Source organism: Mesoplodon mirus (genome assembly GCF_964341445.2).
Source record: "Mesoplodon mirus genome assembly, chromosome: 16".
Taxonomy (NCBI): Eukaryota; Metazoa; Chordata; class Mammalia; order Artiodactyla; family Ziphiidae; genus Mesoplodon; species Mesoplodon mirus.
Window position 1 is genome coordinate 55,931,184 of NC_138992.1, and position 22,431 is coordinate 55,953,614.

The window sequence follows — 22,431 nt, forward strand, 5'->3', positions numbered from 1 at the left end:
GAAATGGCAATAGGAATTCAAAGAGAAAAAGGAATGAAGTAAAATTTCCCACTGTCCAAGAGGAAATTGTTCTAGTATTTCCATAAAAGATGATGGCTGATATAAAGTCATTATGGGATTTAACTTTCATTGGCTGCCTTTACCATTTTATCAGACATCAACATTACACCGTGAAAACTGCAATTTTTTTGCCACTACTTAAACTTAGGAAAAATTTTAGATAGCAATTTTAAAATATGGTAGAGAGAGTTTTTCAAAATTGTTCTATGGAGTGTACCATCTCTGATGTGGGTTTTTTCCACACCACCAAGCAATTTTCCAATTCTCAGTGGATACTGACTGAGTGTCCTACAATTTAACTCAATTCTGACACAATTTGCCTGGAGATAGTGTCAGATTCCACAAGTTAGGGGCTCAGTCCCACAAAACTGCTCAGTGCCCGCCTCCCCCCCACTTCAGATGCCTGTGCTCTGTGTTGTCACCTGTGCTTCTGACCAACTGGCTACAGATTGGGAGATTCTGTTCCCAAAACCTTCTCCTTAGGTTCAATTAATTTGCTAGAGCAGCTCACAGAACTCAGAGAAATATTTACTTACATTTACCAGTTTATTATAAGGCATATTATAGAAGATACAGATGAACGGCCAGATGAAAAGGTACGGAGGTGCAAAGGGTGAGGTCCAGGAGGGGCTCAAAGGGAGGACCTTCTGTCCCCTTGGAACTGGGGTGTGCCACCCGCCAGCATGTGGATGTGTTCACCAACAAGGCGCTATCCTTTTGGGGTTTTATGGGCTCATGACAGTGGTGTGATTGATTAAATCATTGGCCATTGATAGAACTTAATCTCCAGCCCTTTCTACCCTCCTTGGAGGTCTGGGGATGGCATTGAAAGTTCCAACTCTCAAATCGCTTGGTTGGTCCCCATGGCAACAAGCACCTATCCTTAGGGGCTTTCCAAATTCTTCTTATTCACATAAATTTGGGTGTGGTTGAAAGGGGCTTTCAAAAGAGACCTTTATCATACTTAGGAAATTCCAAGGATTTCAGGAGCTCTGTGCCAGAAACAGGGATGAAGACCAAATATATATCTCTTATTATAAATCACAATATCACACAGCCCCAAAAGCTTTAATATCTAGATGGCCTTAAGGCTGAAATCCTTTTATTATATAGAGAAGTATCTGGAATTAAATCTGGTTCAATTCCAGATTACCAGCTGCAACACTGGGCAAGTTACTTAGGCTTTTTGAACCTCAGTCTTTACCTGAGAAATGGGATGATAACAGAACCTTCTTCATGGGGTTGCTACGAGGATAAATAGGGATACTGTATATTAAATTAATTAAACAAGGAAGCCATTAGACTGAAGTAGCTCTTATGTTTTGGTGGCCTACAAACAAACCAAAGCCTAAGCCTGTAACTGCCTCAAGGTAAAGAAATCGAAACTTAAGGACCATCACAAATACCAACAAGGTTTAAACTATAGCCAATCAATAATTTCCTTACTTTGCTTCCTTACTTTCTCTATACAAGTCTCTCCTGAGCTCCTGTGGGTGGAGTGGCCGTAGCCACTCCTGGTTTGGTGTTGCCCCATTTGAATCAAATTTTGCTGAGATAAACACTTAAAAACTTGAATTATGCCTCAACTGAAGCATATATCTTTTAACATGTGTGCAAAGCACCTAGTGCAGTGTCTGGCATATCATAGGGGTGTCAGGAAGAAACAAGAAACAAACAAACTTATTTAACAAGTTATTTGCAGTCTGATCTGGATGGCCTTCAAGGAACAGCAAATTCCACATAGGACAGATTTTCTTTTGGTGTATGGAACACAGTAGTGGGTTTGTTTGGCCATGAAAGGTGAGGAACGCTGGTTTAGACGAACTCTTCCTAACAGAGCATAGCATCCAATTCCCCTCTTCTCTCTGCTCATCTCTCATTTTCACCTGGGCCATCTGAAGTTCTTAGCTCCTGCAGTGGGGTTGGGGGGTGGACACTGGAGCTGGGCCGACCTATCAGGGAATGGCGGGCACCTCATCTTGGAATGTTGGGAGTCCGAGGGTTTCCTGGGTGACCCTGTCCAGTCTCTCCAGATCTGGTGGAAGAAGGGTGGCCAGCCACCTGGAGAGCCTGTAATCCCAGCTGTAGTCCTGAAAGTCCTAGTTGGCCAGAACTTCCAGAATGATCCCTCTCTGTATTTTAGCTGGAGCATTAAATCACTACCAGGTGGAATGTGTTGGATGGCATAGCCTGGTTCCTAGATCCCCAGCTGGCCAGCTGTGGAGGCTCATCTGGGGCATTTTATTAACCTCACACTAACTCGTTCATATGGTTTTGGGGGCACCACTTATACTGTGGCAGATATTTGTATACAGAAATGCCAGAACTGGATGCAGGGTGCTAGGGTGGGGAGGAAAGAGACTTGAGAGAGGGGAGAGGGACCTGCGGAGATGAAGTTAATTTGTAGCTGGTGTTAATCTCTCTCCAGCCAGGAAGAATTTCCTAAGGGAGAGGACAGAATAAGTTTTTTTTTTTTTTTTTTTTTTTTTTTGCTGTTGTTGTTTTTAAATTTTAAATTTTAAAGCACACAATGTATTTAAAATTGATTCTGAAGTTGGTTTTCACCTTCTGCCATAACTATGCCTTCCTAACCCCGGAAACTTCAGTAAAAATCTGAATACATAGTAACTTCCTGTCAACGATGCTAGGACAATGGATCTCGACTTTGCAAGAGTCACCTGGGGAGGCTGAGAAACTCCCAATGGTCAATCAACACCCAGACCAGTTAAATCAGAAGCTCTCGAGGTGGCATTAATATTTAAAAAAAATCCTCCAGGTGATTCAAAAAACAAAATGCAGCCAAGGTTGTTAATTGCTGCTTTAGGAAGATGAGAGGAGAGTGATATGGGGCTTGGGGCAAAGTACTCAGGTAAGGAGGAGAGGCCAGTCACTGAAAGGGAGGCTGCTTGTGAAGCTGATCAGAGTACAGCCAAGCAGGTGGCAGCCTTTGGGCCTTTACCCCTTTACCCAGGAAGCTTGTTTAAGAGCAGCAGACTGGGGTGGTGTTGGGATGAACTGGGAGACTGGGACTGACATATATACACTAATATGTATAAAATAGATAACTAATCAGAACCTGCTGTATAGCACGGGGAACTCCACTTCTCTGTACAGTAGAAACTAACACAAAATTGTAAAACAACTATACCTCAATTAAAAAAAAAAAAAAGCAGCAGACCGGTCCAGCAATCAAAGTGAGTGGGTGGGAGATAAACTCTGGTCCTCATTGTCAACACTGATTTTTCAATGATATTTTCTGTGGGTTGAACTAACTTTCATTTTTCTGTCGATATGGAGCTTGGCTCTCTTCCAAAGACAATGAACTCTGGCTCTGCTGATCTGCAGCTGTGAAACCGCTCTTCTTCCCTATCTCTAACCACGTGGTTTCTAGATGTGACACAGTCAATGGCTGTGAAGGAAACACATCTTTACATTAATTAAGGTATTTATATGTTCTTGCTGGTTTATGTTGGACACTGAGCAATTTAATTAGATCAAGCTATTTTGAAATTGAATAACATAGTGCATATGTATATTCTAATTCAGTGAAAACATTGGATCTCGAAGTGAATGTTGAGGGAGGTAGAAGTGTCAGAATCTTCTGTAACCACGGTTATAACCCCTTTCCCAGAGTCCTGTCTTCTGTAATAACAACAACATCAACGACAATTATATCTGAGGCAAAGGTGACTGCCATAACATTGTACCTCTATAGAAGCAGAAATCCTACAAGTACGTCCAACGGAGACATAACCCAACCATGAAACAGACTGGTACACGGGCCAGGTGCCTCAGTCACCTGCGGTGCTTGGTAAAAACAGAGATTATTTGGGCTGATCCTAATCTACTGACTTAGATTTGGGTGGGCGGAGAGAGCTTGTTGAAAACCTGGAGGTCCGTGGAGGTAACTAGTACTAGAGGATTCTGGGACGGCTGTCCCTATCACTCCTTCAGGATTCTTCTTGCTCCTGTAATCGCACTCATCCCCTGTGATGGTGGTGACCCTCAGGGCCGCTGGCTCCGCCCACTCCCCTTTCCCAGAGTCCTGTCTTCTGTAATAACAACAACATCAACGACAATTATATCTGAGGCAAAGATGACTGCACGCCAACCATACCATTCATTCTCTCCTTCTTTATTAATAGGATCTCAATTTTTATGCAGGACAGCCATGCGCCCCGTCTTAAGCTTCCACTTTAGCTAGGTGTCATCATGGGACTAAACTCTATTCAAGGGGCTGGAACGAGAAGTGCTGTGCAGGATTTTTGAAAGTCAAGGTAGAGGTGCAGTCTTCTATGCCTTTTCTGCTTTTTGCTTGTGGATGTGATGGCTGGAGCTCCAGCACCATCCTGGATCTTCAGGCCAGGCGACGAGCTAGTGGGGGTGAAGCAAAAATAGAGAAGGATCTGGTCTTTGATGTTTGAGGAACTGCTACTCCAGTCATGCTCTTGATTGACTACCTCTGGACTTTGATTGCATGAGAGAAAACCAAACATTTCTGTGTTGAAGCCATTAATAATTTTGGCTTTTAAATTATTCATAGCTCAATCAAATCCTATGAAAATAAATGACATTTATGGACTATATCCTATGTATCAGGCACCACGCTAAGCTCTTTCCATATATTTTCTAATTTAATCCTCAGAAAAATCATTCAAGTGATTCTATTATTATCCTCATTTTATAGATTTTAAAAATTAGTCATAGGGGCTTCCCTGGTGGCGCAGTGGTTGAGAGTCCGCCTGCCGATGCAGGAGACACGGGTTCGTGCCCCGGTCCGGGAGGATCCCACATGCCGTGGAGCGGCTGGGCCTGTGACCATGGCCGCTGAGCCTGGGTGTCCGGAGCCTGTGCTCCGCAACGGGAGAGGCCACAACAGTGACAGGCCTGCATACCGCAAAAAAAAAAAAAAAAAAAAAAAAAAATTAGTCATAAAGAGGTTAAGTTTAATATTACTCGGCTGGTACTTTCTGGGGGTGGTATTTGAACTCCAGTGGGCAGAGTCCAGGAGTCAGGCCCTCGCTTGTGTATACTGAGGACAGCACTCTTCCGAGGTTCCCTTGATATCAAGAGCTGAGAAGGTTTAGATTCTTCTTCAGATCCTTTTCCCTTATAGGTTATTACAAAATAGAGTTCCCTGGGCTATTCAGTAAGTCCTTATTGGTTATCTATTTTATATATAGTAGTGTGAAAATGTTAATCTGAAAAAGAATATATATATATATGTATATATGAATGTATAACTGAATCACTGTACTGTACACCTGAAACGAACTCGACATTGTAAATCAACTATACTTCAATTAAAAAAAAAGAAAAAAAAAAGAATTGAGAAGGTTTATGTTCCTCTTGAATGAACTACACCTCTGTTCTCTACTTCTCTACTATTATTGTTGGGGTACAGACACACGTGCCTGAAGTTTTTCTAGTTTAATATACTCAACCCTCTGTTCTCAGAAGGTGGAGGCTGGGGAGAGAACTAAGGAAATGATCTAAGGCAATGCTCTTAGACTTTTGAATTTACAAAACCAGTTTATATACTCAGCCATAAATAAGAGCGAAATAATGCCATTTGCAGCCACATGGATGGACCTACAGATTATCATACTAAGTGAAGTAAGTCGGAAAGAGAAAGACAAATACCGTATGATATCACTTACATGTGGAACCTAAAATATGACACAAATGAACCTATCTATGAAACAGAAACAGACTCACGGACATAGAGAACAGGCTTGTGGTTGCCAAGGGGGAGAGGGGGTGAGGGAGGGATGGACGGGGAGTTTAGGGTTATCAGATACAAACTATTACATAAAGAATGGATAAACAACAAGGTCCTATTGTATGTCCCAGGGAACTATATTCAATATCCTGAGATAAACCATAATGGAAGAGACTAGAAGAATGTATATATATGTATAACTGAATCACTTTGCTATATAGCAGAAATTAACACAGCATTCTAAATCAACTATACTTCAATATAAAAAAACAAAACAATTGTTTACAAAACAATCAGATGACTGACATGAGTTCAAATTTTTTATTTTTCAAAGTAAAGGCATTAATAAAAACAAACTATCATCTTGCATGAACAACATTTCATGAAAAAAGCAAATTTTCGTGTGAGAGAAAGAATGAAAATAATCACAAATAAAGGGCAGTCCTTTAAGCCAAATGCATTTAATTATAAATTTAGCATTTGAAAAATACCAATTCTCTTGCTCATTTTTCAAGGACTAGTGAAAATGTCCTCAGGATTTGGGAAACCTTTACGATCTCAAAGAAGGGGTAGGTAGTTAAAAAGGGGAACAGCTACTTCAGGATGAAATCAGGCCAAACAATGTTGAATAAGGTAGCAAGATTGCTACTTGACACCAATATCCATTCTCCTTTTCTTCCTTAGTAATACAACCCTGGTGTTTATTTGGGGCAATACTGTGTCCAGCTAAGGGAATGTATATACCTCCTTGCAGGTCGGGTTGGGCATGTGACTAAATTCTGGCCAATGAGATATAAGTAAAATGGTGAGTGGGATTTCGAGGACAGTACCTCATTTGGGCTCAGCTGTGAAAGAGGCCCTTTGTCTTCCCACACTTTCTCCTCCCACGCATCTGAAAGGAGGACATGGTGGCATCTCTCTTGGACTGAGGATGGCAAGGCAGAAGATGGCAGCCTGGGTCCCCGATGACATCTTGGAATCCTGAACTGCCCACCTTTGGAATTCTTTTACATGAGAGAATTTCAACTTATCTAAGATACTACTTAACTTTTTTTTTCTGTTACATGCGTCCAATCCTAACTGTTGTAAAGAGATAACTCCAAATCCATTTTAGACAAAGAGAATCATAATAGCATTAGAAAAAATTCGAGAAATCGACTCCTATTTATGGAAGAGAAAATCAGAGCTAGAGCTGCGAAGTGGCTCGCCCAAAGTCATGTCATGCCACATTCATTCTACAAATATTTACTGAGCATGTTCTATGCGTGAGGCCCTTTGCCAGGAGCTGGAGGGCCAAAGATGAAAAAGGGCATGATTCTTGTTATCCAGAGACTTACAAAATGGAACCAGCTGGGCTGAGTGCATTTCTCCCTGCACTGTGGGTTTTTTGGTAGGTGCTGTCCAGTGACCCCCCTGCAACTAGGGACTGAGACTGGTCCTGGGGAAAGAAGGTCATGGGACAAAGAGGAGGGGGTGTCGAGCTGCTGCTCAGCTGAGGCTGTCTTGTAACTTGGAGAAAAGCAAAGGAAGCAAGAGAAGAAATTCCTGTATTTAACTTCTGTTGTAGTCAAGTTTCAAGAGAATGCACATAGGAAACCATACATATTTCCATTCTCCTTTTTTTTTGTAACATGCACATACTTGTGTAAAAACACATTCACAGACACACACACAGCACACATGCAGGAAACCTTTTCAGGATTGTGTTTCTTTGACTCCTTTATAAAAATATCTTGTGTGTTTGGGTGCGTGTTTATGTGAAATGGGAGGCTATGGGGTGGGGGAATAAAACAATACAGTCTCTGGGGTCCCCTGGGGAGAATCTCTGAATTCCCTGGGATAGGAAGTTCCCTAAGAAAGCAGGAGCCACTCAAATTCCCACCAAACAACAAAGGACGCCCAGTCAAGATAAAAGGAGAGAGGGGGTGGAGAGGAAAAAAAAACAAAACACCTCACCCTGGTTTAGGGAAGCAGGTGCACCCAATACAAACAATATCATTTCTTCTATTATTTGTAGAGTTTAGGAACAAAACAAAACAAAACAATACTCCACACCTCCCCTCTGGGGTGGCGGGTTGACCTCCAGGGATGCTCAGGGCAATGAGATGAAGAAGATTGTTTCTCAGCATATTTAACAGCAGAGAAACAAAATTCAAAATTAACAAACAGAAAGAAAAGGCCCAGACTACAAAACAATGAGGAGCATTGGGCCAAATCAAGTTAAAACGGCACAAAAAAATGTTACCTTTTGGTGTGTTTGTGCTCAGCGTCCCATGTCGCCATCAGAGTTGATGAAGTGTGGGGGTACATTCCTGCAGCTCCTTACAGGGCTGTCTGCAGCTTCAGGACAGTCACCTGAATGGCCCCATGTTTCTGTCTGTTTACACTGGGGTTGCCACAAGCATGTAACACATGCAGGCCCTTGGCAGTGAGGACCAGAGGAAAAATCAGAGGTGGATGGTGGGACTTCAGGACCCCCGGCACTTGCTGAAACCCTCCACAGTCTGTGCAGGGATCTGGGCTAGGTCTTTGGTATTTTATCATGTGGTATTTAATGATGCTCTGGCCAAATAATTCAAGGCTGGAAGCAATTGCTCTTCACTTCTGCGGCAGGGCTGGGATGGGGGGACAGGCCTCAGTCTGGGTCCCCCGACTGGCTGTGCTCCAAAATGCAGTCAGGTCTGTGCTTATCTGGGGAAACGTAGTTACAGGAAATACTCTGGGAAGAACTCAAGGGAAGATGGAACCAGCCTTGGAACACGGCAGCGGGGGGATGGGGTTTGCTTTGATCACAGCGTGGTGTCTGTCATCTAGATTTTCTTCCAGGTCAGTCCCCAAGGACCCGTGCCAGGACCTGCAATAAAGAGGGTCCTGAAAATTAAAAAGGCGTTTCACTAAAATGCCTGCAGTGGCACTGAGATCCCCAGGCTGAGCTACAGCCCAGTGTGATTGGTGATGAAGGGTATTTTCTCCACAAGTCACTGTCAAAGCCCGATGGAGAATAGAGCTAGCCCTCCCTGCCCCCAGGCCTCCCCCCGCCCCCAAGGAAGCCTTCTGAGCACAAAGCATCTGGAAAGGATGCAGGAAAGACATGATGCTTCTGTGGTCTTGGCAGCTTTGAGGCAGTGCGGACAAATTTGGTAGCAGCTGTTTAGTAGGAGAAGAGGGAAATGTCATCTTGAGGGCAGAAGAAATTGTGAGCTATCCCTGGGCCACTAAAAGAAACTAGCCACGGGGAATTGGGCTTGAGAGTAACCACCACCATTAGCACAAGATGACAATGACAGAATAATAATGATGACGATGATGACGGCAATGGTTTAATAATAAATATTTATAATAGTGTCATCATTTATAGTAGTGTATGATGACCATGGGCCAGGTATCTACACCCTGTCTCTCTTTTAATGTTCACATCACAGTAAAGTAGGTTCTATGATTATAGCTGCTCTACAGATGAGGAAACCGTCTCCAGAGAAAGTAAGCAATGTGCCCAAGAATAGCACACAGCTTGCGAGTACTGGGGCAGGAATTCTAACCTGATCTGTCTGAATTACAAGCTCACCTTCTTAACGTTTACATACATGGTGGTGAGAACAAACGAAGCCAAAGAAATAGTGTTTTGGTCACTCTTACTGTGAATTTATTTTAGCCATCAGATTGCTGGTGTGACCTGGAAAATGTATAATATTGAATATTACCATGACAATTCATTAGATTATATGTTCATTCTTCATGTATTCATTTCTTGAATGCCCGTAGCTGAGCACTGGGCTATGCTGACTGGTGCCCTCACATTGTATGAAGTTCTCATGCTAAAATTCCAAAAGTCCGTGTGATGAGGGGCTCTTATAGGTTTCCTATTACTGTTTTGTGACATTTCCCCCCTTCTAGGCAGTTTTATTTTTCATAATCATAGCTTTTATCTAATTCATCCTCATGTAGGAACCATCTTCGGCATTAGGTATGTTTATGTAATTGGACAAAAGACAAACCTTCGTTTATTTCTAGAAAGTCTGGCCAAATTGTGAAGGTCGAATTGTGCCTCTGGCTGAAGGGAGGAAATTGGAAGAATGTTCTGCCAAAATGTGCTTACTGATTTACTGCCGTTGTATATACAAGAATCAAGGTTTATTGTCTGTTTAGAGAACTCGACCGTATGTAACTAAAGGCGTCAGCTTCCACAGGTGACTTAAACTGATTTGTACATAACACGTGTCATTATTCCAGCAAAGAGGAAGGTATTTAACTTCACAGAAGTTGAGGACCCTTTTCTGGGCATCACTCCTGCTGAGAAGATAGAATCCATTGGAAATGCAACAGTTGAACCAGAATTTCCACAATTCAAGACTCTATGGGTGGTAAAGTTTTGCCTCCTGAGTGAGAACATAGTTTGGCATTTAAATTTGCCTATTGTTTATAACATTTCATGGAAACGTTGACTTTGGAAAGGTACACGTTGTGATTCTGACTACATATAAAACAAGTTGGGGGTGGAGGCATCATAAGATTAAGGGGGAACCTATTCTGTTCTGGATAAAAATAGTTGCACTCGCTATTGCTTTGCAAGGAAAACATCAATTAGATTGAACAATGTTCCCCGCGGAACGTAGATGCCGCGTTGTCTCTGGACACCTCCTTTGAATTTGGTTTGGACTGTGTCATGTCTTCTGTTAGGAGGAAATTATCAACAACAAGAGGAAATCCTGTACTAGTATTGAATAGTCCTTATTTTAAAGGTACTTCCCTTCTTGTGGGAATTGTATGTAATCAGAACAACACTATAAAATGTCTGAATTATTTTACAAGGTTTGACTTTCAGCCCCATTTTTTTTTTTTAAAGATCGACTTATTGTGCTTAAGATATAGTCAATTGTTGAGCTAGAGAGCATTCTTCTCAAGCTGCATGAACCTCACCAAGGTGGGGTGGAGGTTAAAACATCAGCCACAGGAAGCAGGAGGTCCTTAGAGACACCCATGTATTCTAGAGCACACAATGACTAATAAATGCTAAAATTACTCTGGAAAGAAAACTTGAGTTACAGACATTTGCCCCTTTTTGCCTATCTTCAAGTTGGGGGGAACTGGGTAAAACTGCCTGTGACTCCCCACCAGTTGATGTGGCTCAGACAAAGGATGGAAAGAGAGGGATGACTACTGGGTCTTGAAGACCTGGGGTGGAAAATATTTTTTTAAATTTACTTCTCTGCTTCTGAGAGTAGCTAGCTAATTATTACCCATGGGCAAGAAGCTGCTTACAAGTAGAAGGAGCCCAAGAGAAGAGTCTTTTTTTTTTTTTTTTTTTTTTTGCGTTATGCGGGCCTCTTACCGTTGTGGCCTCTCCCGTTGAGGAGCACAGGCTCTGGACGCACAGGCTCAGCAGCCATGGCTCACGGGCCCAGCCGCTCCGCGGCACGTGTGATCTTCCCGGACCGGGGCACGAACCTGTGTCCCCTGCATCGGCAGGCGGACTCTCAACCACTGCGCCACCAGGGAAGCCCAAGAAAAGTCTTTATCTCAAAACCTGGCTTCTCCTCTGGTTCACAAAACCGATAAGCAGTATGTAAGGGACGTCGGATGCAGTGTTCTAGGTGCCGACTGACCCCTGTGTGATGCTTCTCAAACATTCCTGGCAAAGGAGTATAAATTGGTACACCTGGAGGCCCAGGAGGCTTAGCTCAAAACAGCCAGGTGCAAGCACAAACATTCATTGAGTTCTTGTATGTTGTCTTAAAAACGCATATGCCTCTTGTATTTGGCTCTATTGAAATATCAACGTTGGTTTCAACAAGTTCCACAAAACTTTCTGTGAGGTTGAAGGAAGTGTTCTATATTTGCACTATACAGTACAGTAGCCACTAGTCACATGTGGCTGTTGAGCACATAAGATGTGGCTAGAGTGATGGGGGAAATTAATTTTTAATTATATTTAATTTTAATTAATTTAAATATCCACATGTGACACTGTGGCTGCCATATTGGATAACACAGCTCTAGATGGACACGTTATGTTTAGCCAACTGCTTCATGGATTTCCTGATATAACAGCAATTATTACTGGGGACAGGTACTGCCTAATGCTCAACCATGGTCTTTCTGTGGGTGGATTTAAAATCCACAAGGCAGCTGTGATGCTGGCTAACCTGCTATTCTCTCTGTGGCTCTGGGTAAAAACCACCACTGTCCAGCACTGCTTACCAGCCTGCAGCTTCTCTTGTGTCTTGGTCAGCACAGCTCTATCCTCCCTGGGGGGTCCCAAGCAGCAACCATGTGATTTCAGGGAGCCCTAAGAAACTCTTCAGAAGGACAACGTGGGTGATCCCTGCTCAGAGGGCTGACCCCAAACCCGAAGCCCCTGCAGCCGTGTTTTCTGTTTCTCACAACAGCAGTGAGTTGCGTTTCCACCAGGGAACACTGAGAACGGTTCCTGCTGCCATTGTCCTCTGCCGAGAGCATCCTGCAGTTCCCACACAGGACTCGCTCCAGGCTCAGCGCCTGCCAAACTTCTTCTGGCTTCTGACCTCTTTTTAGCAGTTGTGCTGAAGTTTCTCTTCACTCGCTTTTGCTAATGGAACTTGACAGTCCCAACATCGCATTATCTTTAAACAGGGCCCTTCTCAAGTAGGTCTGTGTCTTTACAGACCTACTTGAGAATGGACTTGAGGATATGGGGAGGGGGAAGGGTAAGCTATGACAAAACGAGAGAGAGGCATGGACATATATACACTGCCAAACGTAAAATAGATAGCTAGTGGGAAGCAGCCCCATAGCACAGGGAGATCAGCTTGGTGCTTTGTGACCGCCTGGAGGGGTGGGATGGGAGGGTGGGAGGGAGGGAGACGCAAGAGGGAAGGGATATGGGAACAGATGTGTATGTATAACTGATTCACTTTGTTATAAAGCAGAAACTAATTAAAACAAACAAACAAACAAACAAACAAAACAGGGCCCTTCCCAGCTACTCTCTAACTACCTGCAGGATTTCTTTCTCTTTTTACCAATCCCACATACTCTCTGTTTTTGTAACTCCTGGCCCCCGTAAACTTAAAGAGCTGAGAGGCATTTTATACTTCCCATTTTTTCTGAAAAAATTCTGATAAATATATAGTGCACTCTAGTTTATTCAAAAGCATGGGGGAATAGGGCATTCTGATCGATAGACAATTTTAGCTTCCTGAAAATAACTGTACCTGCCAAATGTAGGTTGGCCAATTTTCTGAGAATTCAGAAGAATAAAACAACGAAGCTATGTAATGTAATGCAATGCAGCCTTTTTTTTGTGGCTTAGAAGACATTTCAGGGTCTTGAAATGCCTTGGAGTCATCATTATGAACAGTAATTACCCTTCAATTGTACAGCATGGAATAATTATGTTTATCTTAGTTTTCCAGTAGGTTGGATTCAAGACAAACAGATCTTTGCTGCAAATAAAACAGTTTCTAATTTTTTGTCTAATAGTGATCACATTTTAATTTTGGGGCTCCATGTGAATTAAAAGTGTTATGTTACATTATTAACATTAACAGTGCTCATATGGAATGCTTACAATTTACTTTTATATTGTAGGAATTAAACTAAAATCTGAAAGCATTTCTTTTAAATAAAGGTGTTTTTGAGGCAACTGGTGCAATCCAGAAAGTTGAGTATAAATCAGGCTTTTGAAGAATGAATCTTGTATAAGAAAATTTATTTTTATGAATATGAAAATAATGTATTCATCATAATAAATATGGAAAGCACAGAAATTTTAAGAAAATCTATAATCTCATCACAATAAATGCCAGCTGGGTGATTTTCCTCCTAGTTCTTTTTCTATGCATGTGTATGTAAATAGATTTTTATATATTTACAAAACAGAATTATATGAAATTATCTTTCATATTTTGCCTCTTTTATTTAAGATTTTGCCATGTTATTGAAGTCTTTGAAAATAATTTTAAATTGAAATACTATAATTTATTTAACTGTCTCCCTTCTTTGACATACAGTTGTTTGCATTTTCTCACTGTAATAAATAATGATGCTGTGAACATCCTGTTCATAAATTTTGCAGAATCTCAACTTATTTCCTCAGCATATATTCCTAAAGTTATTACTTGCAAAGAATGTGAACATTTTAAAACCACTTGACATTTATTGCACAATTGCTTTCTAGAAAGATTGTACCATTTAGTCTTCCAGCAACAGCACGTGACAGTGTCTCCCAGCGCCCCCTGCAGGACTGTGCGTATACCTGGTGGTTTGAGCTGAAACCATGGAATGAATCCGAGGTGCCTGGGTGGACCTGACCTCTACCATTTCCTACCTGTGGGACCTGAAGCAAGTTATTTAATTTTGCTAAACCTCAGTTTCTCAAAAGTAAATGGTATGACATAATGACAAATTGAGGTGATAATAAATTACAGCATGTTATTCAATATACAGTAAGTGCTTAATAAATGCTAGCTATGAATAAAATTGATAGTTAAAAGGTTTATCTTAATGGGCAATATGATATCTCATGTCATTTTATTTGGTATTTTAAACAACTTTTTAAAAAAGTAATGGTAGTTACTTTTTTATTATTACAGAAGCAGTCCTAGAAAAAACTAGAAAATACAAATCAGCAAGAGTGGAAAAATACATAATCCCAACAATCTTATCTTTTTGATATATTCGCATCTGCACTTTTTTTTTTGAGGGGAGTGTTATTTTATTGACAGCTTCCTTAATTTCTTGCCTGATTGTTGCTCCATTCTTTTATGTTCTTACTTTTAAGGATAGTTCTATTTTCTCATAACTTGCAAACTTACATTTAGGACAGCGTGTTAGAGAGTAGGAGGGAGAAAAATCCTCCCACCTTCTTCCTGGTGGGCAGGTTTACTCTGTTTCAAGTAGCCTTGCATTTGTGCACCAGGATTCATGTTTCTGCATCCAGTCCCACTGGTCTTGAAGTCCCTGGAGATTCCTCCTAATTCTGTCACTCACTTGAATCTTCAGTATGTTTCCTTTCCTTTCCTAACTGCTTCCCCATCCCTACCTCCCATGACTCACTTTTCACCACTTTTCTGGGAAGTTGAGAGAAGCTGTGTCTGTTGGCCAAATTCTGTGTTGTACCAAAACCCAGACTATATTTTAGAAGATATTTTAAAAAGGGGAAAAATGTTGTCCTCTAGTCTCTTAGTCAGTCTCGGGTTAAATGCATTTTTCTGTGATTGGTGCTTTGAGAAACAAAAAAAGTATGTTCTCAAGAATTTTACAGTTTAGTGGGAAAAGGAAGAGAGTATACATTTAACAGCAGTTCAATGAAGAAAGTGTGAAATGCTGTAAGAGAAAAAGCTAGGGGGAGTTTAGAGGGCGAACTTATTTTCAAGTGGAGAGATCAGTACGTTTTCATGAGGAAGTAAACCTTTGTATTAAATCTGGAGGGTGGATTGGATCTGACCAAGCTGTGCGCAGGGCAGGAAGAACATGGCAGGGACCACCGACAGCAGGGACCAGGTTCAGAGGTGGCCTTGAGCACTGAAGGTGTGGGAAGTGTTCCATAGTTCATCTGGGAGATGTTTGATGGTTTATCTGGGGAGATGGTCAGTAGGTCATTTGGCTGGAATGCAACCTGTATAAAGGGAGTAATGAGGCACCCATCATAGGGGACCCTGCTGTCAGGCTAGGGAGGCTGGCTCCTCTAAAGGTTGAGGGAAATGAGTAGAGCTTTGCTCTGGGAAGAATACTCCAGAAAGAGTTGGACCAGGGACCAGAGAGCCTTGAGCTGGGCTCTATTATATGACACTGCCTATAGAATCCAGACAGGCAGGACAGTCAGTGACTGAATGAAGCTGTTTCGTGGTTTCCCTGTTCTGGGAGTGAGTTTTATTCATTCTACCAAGAAATATTTTCTTAGTTTTTTTAAATATGTGGTCTTCTCAGTCCCTCCCCTCCCCCTGACTCAATTTTGAATGAAGACGTGGATTTTGAAAGCTAACATCTTGTACTCTTACTTGGCTTCACTTTGACATTGTTTTTGCGGTACGCAGACCTCTCACTGTTGTGGCCTCTCCCGTTGTGGAGCACAGGCTCCGGGCGCGCAGGCTCGGCGGCCATGGCTCACGGGCCCAGCCACTCCGCGGCATGTGGGATCTTCCCGGACCGGGACATGAACCCGTGTCCCTTGCATCGGCAGGCGGACTCTCAACTACTGCGCCACCAGGGAAGCCCACTTTGACATTGTTTTAAGTGCTTTTAAATCCTTTAACCTTACAACAGGTAGGTACAATTATTATCCTTCTTTTTAATGATGAGGTTATTATGGCACAAGCTGATGAGCAAAACTGGCCCAGATCAAACTCATGACAAAAGTGGGAGGCCCAGGGTTTGGACCCAGGCAATGTCTGGTTCCAGGGCCCCTTACTTGATGCCCTTGGGGATACAGAAAAACACCTCTAGTATGAGATAGTCAACTGAGCAAGCACAGTGTTAAAAGGCCACTGACACTTGCTCTCAGCATCTTGAACCAATGGAGCACTGGGGGCTGAAAGGGATAAACCCCAGCTAAGCGGCACACTGTCCTCAGCTCCAGCTGGTGGCTGCCATGTGGGAGAACAGGCCAGCACCACAAAAGTTTTCAAATTTTAAAAGAAGCTGGAAATCTTGATTTTTGTGTGAAATTTTGTGATTTTTAAATGTTGGCTTAGGTGTATTCAAACATATTATGATGGCCAAATAAGATCCATCTGTGGGTCAGACTTGGCCCACAGGCCACTGTTGGTTACAAGTCTGGGAGGCCACAGTGGTCCAGGCAGGGGGTTAAGAGGGTCTGAGTCTGCATCCTGCATCTTGGTTAGGAGAGTTTTGCTGTATGGAAGGAACCTCCCTTTTGTTCTCAGCATGGGAGGAAAGCCAGGGCACAAATGTATTAGAGTCTTGTGAGATGAGATTCTTCTGACATGCTTACACAATTGAGAGAATACTTTTCCCCTGTTAGATGTCATATTTACCCAACTGTACATAGACTGGGCCAGCTAACTGGACGATGGACATAGAGAGAACTGAGACTTTCACTTCTACATTTAGTACCATGTTCTGAAGCACTAGTGAGTGGGGATTTGTGTCAATATTGGCACCCATGCAATTTTAATTTATAGAGATGACTGTATGACAGCATAGCTACTGCCACTGAAAGAAGATTTTTATTACTTACATTGCCCCAAATGAGGAGTCATGCCGTACTCTGCCAGGCCACGTGGGGAAGCACCAGTCAGTCCGGAGGCAGAAAGGAGTGAGGGGAAAACATAGGCCAGGGCCTCTATTGTGTTTTCTGTGGGAAAGGCAAGGCAGAGCAGGGAAACATTTTAGGATTGGCTAGTTTGAATGATTCTGGCAGTTGGGGCATAGGGGCCATCCCTAGTTGTCTGATAGCTGGTGCTGGGTTGATTTAAGGCAGGGTAAATACTGACTTGGTATGTAAAAGTTAGGTATAGAAGGTGGCTAAGGGTATGGACTCAGGATTGGTTGGTTTGCATATGAAAAGTCTGTTAACGAGCAAGTTATTATCTTAGGAATTAGCCCTGGGAGGGGCAGTCTCTCCCTGGCCAGCTAGGGCCCCCAAGAAGTCAAAACATCAAAAAATATAGAAAATAAAAAATAAGATTAATATAGACTCCCATGAGGATTTTTAAGAGTTAAGTGCCTTTACCACTGCTTTTTTCTCTGGAATAATGCAAGTATTGAAGAACATGAATTTTCTTCCAAGTCCAACTTAGCCATGTCCTCAGGCCTGGGTGTGAACTCTTCTCCTTTTCATTGTTTCCTACAGATGTTAGTTTTGATTTCTGCTCTGATCCAGGAGTTATTTGGAAGTGGATGCCTTCCAATAAAATGCACCCATTTTAAGTGTCCAGCTCAGTGAGTTCTGACAAATGTGTCCACTGGGGTAAACATTGCCACACTCAAGACCCAGAACATTTCCATTCTGAATATCTTTTTATTATTTGTTTTAATGTCATTTGATTATGATCAGAGAATAGCCTGTAAAAGTCTGTATTTTTAAAAATTCTGTAAAGGTTTCCTTTGTACCCAAAGAAACAACAGCAAAAAAAAAAAAAAGGTAGTGATTTGTAAAAAATATTTAAATATCAAATGTTCTCTCCCAGATCATCTTCATTCTGCTCCTAAGGCAGTCTAGGCATCCTTATTTTAAGCTGTAATCATGCTGCAGTGTTGTAAGGCCTTTCTGTGCATGCCCACCCCCCTTCACTAGAGAGGGAGCTCCCTGAACTCAGGGCCACATCATCACTGAATCCCTGGGGCTACAATGGGACTCAGTGTGGTAAAGACACTTGATCAATATTCACACCTAGAGTTGAATTAAGTATACTTGCCTGTGCCCTGAGAACCCACCTGGGTGTCTGGTGATTTAAAGACTCCCATCCGGGTTTTCCTGGTGGCGCAGTGGTTGAGAGTCCGCCTGCCGATGCAGGGGACACGGGTTCGTGCCCCGGTCTGGGAAGATCCCACGTGCCGCGGAGCGGCTAGGCCGGTGAGCCATGGCCGCTGAGTCTGCGCGTACGGAGCCTGTGCTCCGCAATGGGAGAGGCCACAACAGTGAGAGGTCCGCGTACCGCAAAAATAAAATAAAATAAAATAAAATAAATAAATAAATAAATAAAGACTCCCATCCACTACCCCAGGCCTTATCTCTACAGTGGCTCAATTCGTGTTAAGATATCTCCTATTTTATTTGATTTTATTTTTTGGCCTTGCTGCATGGCTTGCGGGATCTTAATTCCCCAACCAGGGATCGAACCTGGGCCTTTGGCAGTGAAAGCACTGAGTCCTAACCACTGGACTGCCAGGGAATTCCCTCACCTGTTCTTTAGAGAGCCTGAATAAATAAAATAAATCATTCTAACACATGCCTATTGACTTCTCTGCCATGACCTGGTGGCTTGAAACAAGAAAAAAAAGAAAATAAGAAATAAGATTAATATAGAGTTCCATCCGGATTTTTGTACTTCTAGGAGAAGCATGGATTGACAAAAGGGCTAATTTCTAAAAGAGGCCCAAGCCTATTATCTATCTTGTAGGTCCAATTTCATTTCGATTAGATAATGAAAATAGATCAGTTCTTGTGCAGTTTGTAGTCAGCTTCGTTTCCTGGTTCTCACACAGCAGCCTGACATTGTTGTGTTTGGATTCACAACACCGCCAGGGGATGTTTACATCCCCACCCAGACAGCTGTGCTCATTGAAATAGAAGGAACATGATGATGTTTACTTCCAGAATGGTAAAACACTGAAACCCCTGGTCTCTAAAAATAGGTCACTCTTTTATTTAAAGGTGAACTAGAGCTGTTTACCTCAGCTCAGCACTGTCTTATAATGGTTTTCCCAAGTTAGTGTAAGTTGAAAATGGTCTGACATTATTTTTAAAGTGTCAAAAATGGTAAGTCTTGGAAATTCTGCAGATTTTATTTCTGGCATCATCAGAAGATTTGGAATCAGGGTTAAGAGACTGTTTTCATGTATTTACTCTAAATTAGCTAAGTCTGGAAAATCACGGGAGATAGCTGGTCCTTTTCTCATGAGTTCTCAAAATCAGAATTGCTTGGCTGATGGCTGAACTCTGACCTTGTTGAAAAGTTTCCAAGGCTGCCTTAATCCTAAAACATACTGGCCCATTTAAGAATAAAACAAAGGGTGAAGAGGAATCTACTTTACCAATAAGAGACCACTTCTGGTGGTCCTGGGGAAGCAAGATAATCCTCTTTGGGGTTGGCTTTAAAAATATTAGACAATTTTCACCCTGCAATTCTCATGATACAGCTTAGTTCTGTGGACAAGCTGAACTCTAGGGGAAGGCGCCTCACGTTGGTGTTCATTTGTGTAAAAAGGGCCATCTTTTCACTGTTTAATACTCTCCAGACCCAGCATCAACCTTCCCAACCGTTATAGCTGTATTTCTCACCCTTCATATGTTGCCGTCATTATGCTAAGAGCTTATGTTAGAAATATAATAAGAGAACATTTTGACAGGTCTCAGGAAACTAAGCTTACTTGACAGGAGCAAACTTCTTTCATTAAAATACCCAAAGGTCATTAAAAAAAAAAAAACCTCCTAAAGATCCTCAAATATGTTTTCAAATCTTTGCATTCTTTGGCCTGCAGAAAAGTGCTGTAAGAGCCTCAGATTTCCATGATTCACATGCAAATGGAATCCTAGCATACTGTCTGAATTTCAATTAATTTTTGGCTTCCTTGCTGATTCAGGTGATCTGAGTGGTATAGGCTGTTAGTTGCCTACTCAGTATCTATTCTTGCCTTCTTCCTGAGTGACAGATTTTTTTAGCTGAGCACATTACTGCCTAGAACAAGACACGTTTCCAGCCCCCATTCTGCCTTGGAATGGCCAATTAGTTCCAAGTGGAATCTGTTGGGAGGGGCTTCTCGAAAGTGCACTTTATGACAGGGTCAGATGCAGGCGGGGCCTTTTTCCTTGCTCATCCTCACTTCCTCAGAGCCGACCAGGATCATGGACTTGATGGCTAGACCTTCAGCACCATAATGGATTTTGAGGTGACCTTGAAGATGGAAGCTCCTGTGTTAAGAATGCTGGCGTAGCGAGATGGGAGCGTGGGTCTTCGATGGTCCTGCAGTGCCACTGTCACTGCTGCAGAACTGCTTATTCTTGGACTTCATTACTGTAAGGAAATAATAAACTTTTTCTGGTTTAAGCCATGAATCCTCCTTGATATACTGTGTTGATTAATGCTGATCCTGTCCATATTATTGAGAACTGAGTATCTGTGAGAATTTCATTTACCTAATGCTTAGTTAATGCTTCTTGAGAGCAAATTCTTCCCGGACTAAATGCGATGTGGTTATAAAAGTGTACACAAAGCCTAGGTGCCAAATATTGAACTTGCTTTTTAAAGCCTCTGCTAAGAAATCATATTTTCGAACTTCTCAAAATAGCTGGAAAAATGTTCACCACCCCACATACAAAGGATTATTGGCCTTTAGCTCAGGCAGACCTGCGTTTGAATTCAGGCCTCTGCCTCTGACCAGCTATTTGCTAGTCAGCTGCATGATCTTAGGCAAGTTACTCAACTTGCAAGTGGCTTCTTTGTTCTTCACCTACACAATGGGGAAAAGAATATGTACTTCCCATTTGTTGGGAGAATTAAACCAGATAATGTATGGACAGCAGAAGTCAGTAAAATAAAGTGGGCTGAGTTGACATAGTAGAGCGTAGGAGAAAAAATTTAGACAGTTGAAGGGAGGGACAAAGTCCTAAAAGTAGACTCCATAGCCCTTGTCTCTGTATTCCTGCATTCATATTTTAGCCGTTCCCTTACTTCTAGTCTTCCTCCTCTGTGACCCAGCCTGTGTCCTCTTACCAGCTCTGTCTTCTTAGGTCTGCTTTCACTGCATGAACCTGCAGCAGCCTGACATTTAAGACACTGCAGGATCTGGTCAGTCTAAGGTCTCTGACATCATAACCAGCACTTCAAAACTGAAACCTTCTGTGTTCCTCCAAGTGATCCCACCTTCTTTGTCGGTCTCACACATTTCCATCCCTATCCAGGGCGCCATGACCCAGTGCCTCATCCATGTCAACCTACAGAGCCAATTCATGCCCATCTTTTCCATAAGGCCCTTCTTAGCCGTCCCTAGTTTCCTGCCCACGAACCATGTGATTTAGCAGTTATCTGTTGCTTTATATTATTCTCTGATGTATCAGTGTTTTCCCTCCTGGTCAAAGACGTGGTTTTATTTGCTTTTGTCTGTGTTAGCAACATGTTAGTTGCACCTCTGACTAAGGAGCAATAGTGGTGGTGGTTCAGAGTCTGGGAAGGACCAGCAGGGTATCTCCCAAGATGCTCACAGGAAGGTGCGGCCTCTAGGAATTGCCTGTGGCTCAGAGTCGAAACTTCAAACTTGCAGACGGAAGCCTAATTTCATTCATTTGTTCACTCAGTAGATGTTGATTGAATTTACCACAAGCACTGAAATTTCCAGCTGACCCAATCTCTCAAGGGCAGACTTACAGTAACCAAGATTACTTGTAAAGGAAGTAAGCAAGGTAATTAATGAGAACCGGAGGTACTGAGGAGACTAAAAGGATGCTCTTGACCTTCAGCGGGTGCACTCTGTCTCTGTGGGCTGGTAGAAGGATCCCGATTTTCCTCAGAGATTACTTGGTGAGTTAAAAAACTTCCTGTTTCATGCCCTGAGCTACAGTTAGCCTGACGCTCCTCTCTCCCCATGGGGCTCTGCTCTCCGTTGCCCACATGAGCCAGTGCACAGCTCAGGTCCCTGGCTCCCTGGATGTGCCGGCCGGGCCTTGCCATGGTCCTTTGGCTGGTGGGCCAGCTCCGCTGCTTTTCTATCCAACACTGCTAATGTCTGACGTGTACAGGGAGCTGTCCTGATGATTTAAGGTGACTGGGCCTATCTTTCCAGATACCGATTTTACATTTTATCTTTTCTAGGTCTACCTTATCTCTTTGTTTTAAGATACTGCTGCATCGAAGTACTGACAGCTCTGTGGCCTCCTGCTTCCCTGTGGAAACCACGGAGCATTTAACAAATATTTGCCATCACATTGAAGACTGGATGGATGAAGAGCAGGCTATGGAAGATTGGCACCTTGAAGACAGTTACGTTTCATC